The sequence below is a fragment of the Scylla paramamosain genome, chromosome 4, assembly GCF_035594125.1.
Source record: "Scylla paramamosain isolate STU-SP2022 chromosome 4, ASM3559412v1, whole genome shotgun sequence".
Taxonomy (NCBI): Eukaryota; Metazoa; Arthropoda; class Malacostraca; order Decapoda; family Portunidae; genus Scylla; species Scylla paramamosain.
In genome coordinates, this window is record NC_087154.1 from 35,406,291 (window position 1) to 35,413,905 (window position 7,615).

General features: G+C 41.1%; 1 non-coding gene across 1 annotated transcript; it reads left to right on the forward strand.

Annotated features, from left to right (window-relative positions):
- The first annotated feature begins 2,722 nt into the window (after nt 1-2,722).
- Nucleotides 2,723-2,804, forward strand: Trnas-aga (transfer RNA serine (anticodon AGA)). The gene has a single exon. It is a non-coding gene; the product is annotated as a tRNA-Ser (tRNA).
- The last annotated feature ends 4,811 nt before the right edge of the window (nt 2,805-7,615 follow it).

Below are 7,615 nucleotides of genomic sequence, written 5' to 3' on the forward strand. Positions count from 1 at the left end.
TGTTGTTGTTGTTAATAAATATTTTTGATTAGTGTATTATTATCATTATTATTTTTATTTTTCTTGTAAATATGTTTCGATTAATCTTTTCTGTTAAGTTCCGTGATTTCATGTTGATTGATGGCTTGATGGAAAACTGAATATTTATGTCTTATCCTCGTGATATTTCTCAGTCACGCAACAAGGAATAACACACACACACACACACACACACACACACACACACACACACACACACACACACACACACACACCACTACTTTAATGGGACGACCCCCGCGCCTTATGTTCCGTAAGTAGTGCACTTCAGCCTTACGAGAAAGGTACTTGGTGGGGTGAAGGAGGCGACCCTAACAGCCTCACGCACCTTCTATAACAGTCAATAGCGCCCTCCAGCACTGCTTTATCACGTTTAGCACATAATAGCAGCCCTCTAGACCCTCAGCGATGGTCTCAGACGCGAGAAATATGTATGGAGGTCCTGCACTCTCCCTCCCGGTGCGGCTACTGCTCTCTGCCTCGTGTCCCCAGGGAAGGAGGGTCATGTACTCCGTAATGCTCTTGTTTTTGGTGGGGAGAACTTCTGCAGAACTTTTTCCTTTTTTTTTTTTTTTTTTTTCTTAAATATTTCTCAGAAGGTTTTGTCTTTTTTTTCTCTATACGTTTTGACGCAACAGTTTTAGACGCGTAAGGCAAATTAAAAAAAATAATTCTGCCCAATTCGTTAATTCTTTCAAGCTTTCGTAGAAATTGCTTTTAAGGTATTGTTCTGAATAGCTTTTATTCTATTATTTTCTGTATCTATCATTCAACACAGTTTTTGGTGGGGAGAACTTCTGCAGAACTTTTTCCTTTTTTTTTTTTTTTTTTTCTTAAATATTTCTCAGAAGGTTTTCTTTTTTTTTTCTCTCTCTCTCTATACGTTTTGACGCAACAGTTTTAGACGCGTAAGGCAAATAAAAAAAAAAATTCTGCCCAATTCGTTAAAAACTTTCAAGCTTTCGTAGAAATTGCTTTTAAGGTATTGTTCTGAATAGCTTTTATTCTATTATTTTCTGTATCTATCGTTCAACACGGTACAACACTTTTGTTTTTTTTAGAAAATAACACTATGCAATATTGAGCTTGTGGTTTTATCCTGATGGCGATGTTAACCAGATTACAGTAGCTGATGACATTTCAAAGACCTTTCTTGTATCCGTGGCATACCAGTTCCCGAATTTAAGAGTGGAAGAATCCTACAGACCACGGAAATCACCCTCTTCATCACTAAGTAAGTTGTTCTCAAATTGACCATATCTCCATGAACATCCTTCACTTCACTATAATTTTGTCATTTTTTTACGTCAGACTTACCCTACCTTACTGTGCCTCACTGTACTTCCGGCCTTCACGGTGCTCAGACAGCCCCGGCTCAGATTGGAAGAGTGATCCACGATATCATAGTGAGGCACGCTATCCAGTATATCCTCTTAATATTTCTTCTTCATCCTAGAGTGTCCCATGCTGGTGAGAAAAAAGAGTAAGTTAGTAGATGTAGGTTGACAATGGAAGGAAGAAATGTAAATTGGAGAGAAATTTATTTGGGAGGATTAACTTTGAATCATGCACAGCGGAATGCATTTATTCATTATCTGTTGATTACCGTAAGCTCATTTCTATTACAATGTTGCTTAAGTAATTTGTTGTTTTGTACATTGTGTCCACTCATACATAAATACAACACGCACACACACAAACACACACAAACACGCACGCCCAGGAAGATAGAATAGCGAGGTCATGTCTCAGTTTACATGGTTTGAGCAGCGGATGCAGCTGCAATAACACTCATATTGGCTGGGGATTTTAACACCAGTTGTAAGCCGACGGCACGAGTCACCACGCCCAAGGGAACAGCCAGGTGCTTGTTAGTGCTGCACGTACATGTTTCGTGACAGTCTTTCAGTAATGGATTTTTTCTTCTCTTTATTCTGGATGTCCCCATGAGCGTGAAGTGTAGGACGGCGAAGAACGTAGTATTTTTATTCTCATTATTTATGTTATTAGTCACTGTCACTGTCACCACTAATATTGCCACCACCACCACCACTACCACCACCACCACCACCACCACCACCACCACCACCACAGACAACAACAGCAACGAAACTACTCGTACTACTATTACTACACTTGCTGCAAAATATTAGGAGTCTTCAGTCACACTGCAAGAATGGTTACTAAGCGTTATGCGAAAGATCATCACTATTTCATGCTGGGTGTCCTCTACATTTCCTTGTGTGATTGCTCCTGTTCTCCAGTACTTTGAATATTCACGTCGCAGTGATTAGTCCATCTTTAAAGACTTCATCATTTACTTGCAATCCAGTTCTCTTGCTATCATTTGCTTAAGTCGTTATTCACTAAAGAGAATTAGTCAGATACCGCGTGTTACGATTGAATTAGCTCATCTAATGCTACTGAATAAATCAAATTTGACTTCTAGTCTTGCAAGACATCTGAATGAATTTCCTCTGCAGAACTATCCACCTTAAATTTTAATGCTCACTTCCATTTACTTCCTTTGCTGGCCAGCCAGTTTAGTAATGGGATGTAGCCTTGGGGGTGCATTATTTCTAGATCTTTTCCTTACTTCTTTTTCTTGAACGTATTTTCTTAACCCGGGTCTTCGATGAACTCTACAATTGTAATCACTCATTCCTGAATCATGGGATTGCCGGCAGTGATGGCCGAGTGGTTAAGGCGTCTGACTAGAAATCAGATGGGATCTTCCCGCGTAGGTTCGAATCCTACTCACTGCGAGACGGTGGAGTCGAATTTTTTAATTATGGCTTCATGAAGGGGAGGTCATGCCTCACGAATTCGTTGAACTTTTATAGTAAAATCCACGAGCCAGCTGATAATGGTGATAGTTACTATATAATATATTTGGACTTTAGTAAGACATTTGACAAAGAACCCCAATAATGGCTCTTGAACAAGTTTAGGACAGGAAAAGGTCATGATTATGCGACAGGCAACAGATAGTTACAATTAATGGCTCTAAATCCGAGTGGAGCCAAGTAATTAGTCGGATGCCACAGGGATTAGCTTTAAGACTATTATTATTTCTAATATACTTTGATTAATCTAGATAATAGCGTTTGTAACCTTATTAGTGAATTTGTGGACGACACGAAGGTAGGGTAATTAGCTCCAATTCGCAGTCAGACAGACTTATATAAGATTAACGAATGGGAAGATAGAAGATAATCGAAATTTGGTATCAGCCAATGTAAAGTCCTTACCGTAGGTAGAGGAAGTCCACATAATAGGTAAGGAAAAAAGAACGTCGCTCTAGCAAGATCAGAGGGAAAAATTGATATGGAAATTATGGTTAACTTTGCTCTCCGAGAGAAAAACGATACATAGAGGCCAGAAATGAAGGAAATGTTAGAACTCATATTTAGGAACGTTAAAAGTAGAAGTCTTGAAGTAATATTAATGTTGTTTTGATACTAACGAAACTCATTTACACTTTTGGTCTCCTTAGATTTAAAAGATAGGAAGAAATTGGCGATCAAATAGAGTGTTAAGTGAATAGGATAGACCCAGCAGTTATGTTACTAGTGCCGGGTCATTAGGGAACTTTAAAAGATTAGACATATTTATGGATGAGGATTTTCATGGTTAGGTGTATTTCATGGAGGAGCTGCCAAGTTTGCGAATGATGACTTCTTGCGGCTTCCCTTATGCTCTTGTGTGCCGGGACGTGGCTCACCGACACGGAGAGCTTCTTGCATTACGCCTCCGTTCAATTCGGAAAGCCAGATTGACCCGAGGGTGGGTGATGTATGGTGAGGAATGTTGCTGGGCTGTGATGGGTGGTCATGAGTGGACCATTGAGGCGTCGTTGGTGATGATGAGTGATGGATGGTGATGAGAGTCAGATTGGCTAAATGTGTGATGTGTGATGACGGATGATGGGTGTGCGGTGGTGGTGAGGTGTGTTGATGGTGAGAGATGGGTCGTGATGGGGCTGTTTGGCCGTGATGCGATTGAAGGTTGTATGCGTTTGTACCACCACCACCACCACCACCACCACCACCATCATGATCATAATCAACAGCAGTATATCATCATGAGAATGTACTAGGTAGAAAGAAATCTCCTTAGTTTTTCATAATCCGTTTGGAAAAAAAAAAAGGAAAGGAAGAAAAAGAAAAAAGTCAAGCAACATCAGGATCATTTGTAAACTTTGGTACTGGAAGTCTAAAGTGTTGGTGGTGGTGGTGGTGGTGCTGGTGCTGGTGTAAATGTCTTCAGTGTTAGGAAAATAAAAGGATGGTGAAGAGGAGGAGCAGGAGGAGAAAGAAGAAGAAAATAAGAAACAAGAAAAGAACGAGGGACTAAGAAGGAATGAAGACTGAGGAGAGAGGAGCCGGAGGAGGAAAGAAAAAAAAAAAGAGGTAAGAAGAGAGGCAGGGCGAGGCATGAGGAGGAGCTGAGTGAGATGTTATTCTCCACTTTCCTGGTCAAGACGAAGGTGAGTGAAGAGAGCAAGAGTGGAATGTGAGACGCGGCGAAGTGGCGTGGCGGCGAGGCGTGGCGGCGAGGCGTGAAGGCGACGATCTGGTAGACGTCTTTAGAGGGAGAGGAGAGGGAGGGGAAGGAGGCACACACACATATCGCTTTAGTACCAAGAGGAGGGGTATCTCATGGACTTGCTAACCACATCAACCTCACGAACCACCGCCCTTCCAGTCTGGCACAAATATAGCGTGGCGGAGGGTTACGGAGGAAGGGTAGAGGGAAGAAAGGAAGGGAGGAAGGAAGGTATAGCATGTCCAGGTAGAGTGAGGGAAAATTAACCTAGTCGGACGAGGGTAATTTCTACGGGTTAACGCAGTCTCCCGGACCCGACCTTTGTCACGTGACCCGCCAACACCTGTGATTAGTCAGGAAATAATAACAAGGTCTCGGCCAGACTTAAAATTTTCTGGATAACTCAATGCCTTTTTTTCAGTTTTCTCTCTCTCTCTCTCTCTCTCTCTCTCTCTCTCTCTCTCTCTCTCTCTCTCTCTCTCTCTCTCTCTCTCTCTCTCTCTCTCTCTCTCTCTCTCTCTCAAAACTTTTCCGTCAACATAACTTGTCCACACACATGTACTTTGCCTGATAACCTCAAGTTTCCTCTCCCTGTGCCTTCCTCTTTTCTCTCGGTCTCCCTCTTCCTTTTCTCCTGCTCTCTCCTTTTCATATTCTCTCTACTAATCCCTCTACTGAGGTAACTATCTCCTCCCACTTATGTATCTGTGTCTTGTACTCTTTCCTTCCTCAGTTGTCTCTCTTACTCTTCCTCCCTCCATCCCTTCCTGGCTACCTCTTCCCCACCTGAGTAGTGTTGCAGGGTTGGTGAACATTCTCTCCCAGGTAATGCTCACTTTAATCACAGTAAATTCTCCAAGGTTCCCATACAGGGTCACGAGGAAACCGCAGGATTAGGAGTTGTGCTGTATTTATGAGGTAGCTTTTATGTTCTGGGATACGAGAACACGCACACGTGAACCTACACACACACACACACACACACACACACACACACACACACACACACACACACACACACTTACGCGCGCGCGCCTACGTATGTACGTACATACGTACTACGTTTATGGTTCAACAAACTGTTTAAAGTGATGGCAGTAAAGGGTTATTGTTACATCTTTAAGATAAAAACGTGATTCTTTTTTTTTTTTATGGGGAAACCTTAATGGCTTAATAAGGATTTAACTAACTAGGTGAAGGAGGACGCTCCGTTTTCTTTCTTTTGTTACGGAGAGGAAAGAAATACTTTTTGACCATTATATTATTTATATTTATGTATGAAAACGTGTGCACAGGAGTTCTCGTATGTACACGTTGTGAAATGTACTGAACCGGACGAATCACAAACGTGTGTGTGTGTGTGTGTGTGTGTTATGCAGCCTGCATTGAAGTTAGATTTTTTGGCCTGTTTCAGCTTCTGAAATCTTGATTTTAAAAGCTGGTATTGCAAGTTTTGTTTTAGTTTACTGTAACTATGACGAACAAAAAAGAAAAGTTGCATGGCCGTCGCTAGAGAACGTTTAGCGGTGAATGCGTCAATTCTCACCGCTATGCTGCTGCACTTGCAGGAAGGCGAGAATGCGAGCAAGTATCTAAATGGTCTCATTTAAACACAGATGTTAAAGGTTTCTTTGTTTAAGATTACTAACGCGCGCATTTTTTCATTCATACATCAAAACTATGTAATAATTTAATTTGTGTTACGTAAGGATAAACACGATATTGTACATTGTGCAGTATTACGAGTATGTTACGTACCTTCAACATGCTACATACAATGGTTTTGTGAAATTGTAAGTGATTCTCATATTTTTTTCTTTGCCTTATTACAATATTTGTAATTATTATAGTTATGGAAATAATCGCCGTCACTTGGGAATAGCCTCGTCCAGACTGAAGTGTGAGAAAATTAGTCTTTGGAGAGCCTCGTTCCTAATGGGATGATGTGCGTGGGTGAGGTGTCCTTGAAAATGCGATATCTGTCCCGGGCCACTTGCAGAAATTGTAATCATCGAAATGCTCTCAGACACTTTAACTTATATTAGCACGAGTGCTGAAAGCATAAAAGGCTTCCAAATAATGGAAATTAAATCTGATAAGATGTGATTTCATATGAAAATTAAAGTTATATTTGCCTGTTCACTCGACAGCCAGCTTTTTTTTTAGAGAATTACTCTAATACTTTGTGTGTGTGTGTGTGTGTGTGCGTGTGTATTGTGTCTGAGTCTGTCTTTCGTATTTAACATAATTATAGCAACAACAGCACGCAGGCAAGCACTGGCAGGAATAATCGAGAAACAGCATTATAGTAACTACCACCACAGCAAACCAGACAGAACACTAAGGCGTAGCCAGCAGGCAACTGTACTCGTAGTCTCATAACGGGTTAAACCGTGCGCAATTCTCACCATTCATCGCCATAAGCTGCAGCTTACCATGAACTCATCGCGTGGCTGTCAGCACACTCAAGCACCACATGTACTCAGCCCAAGAGGGAGGTGCAAGTCAATTCATAACACTCATAATCCCCACAGATGGTGACGCCACACACACGTGAGCTCTGAGTCTCAAAAAACTAGCTTTAGCGTTGTTACACTGGTTATCCTTGCTGTGTCTTTACGGACAAAACAAAGTAACAAAGTCCTCAGCTGTCAGGAATTTCATCAGGATAACTTACTGGATTAATATTGTGGCTATATTACAGAAGGAAACATTGGTTTGTTGCTTAGTACATCGGAGGATGGCTAAATAAATAAAGGGGTTGCGAATATTACATACGAGAATAGATTAAAGCTTTTAAAATTTAACATGCATTAGAGAGGTGTAGGTTAAGAGGGGGATCTGTAAGAGTTTTTAAGTGGTACAGGGAATATAACAAGGGTGATAATGCAAAAATCATGGTGTTAGTGATCAGGATGGGACAAGCTTAATAACAATGTATTAAAGAAAAAGTGATATCAAGTAGAGTAGTAGATAACGAGAATACACTCAGTAATCAGGTTCTAAGTGTCCAGTCAGTAGGGTGTAT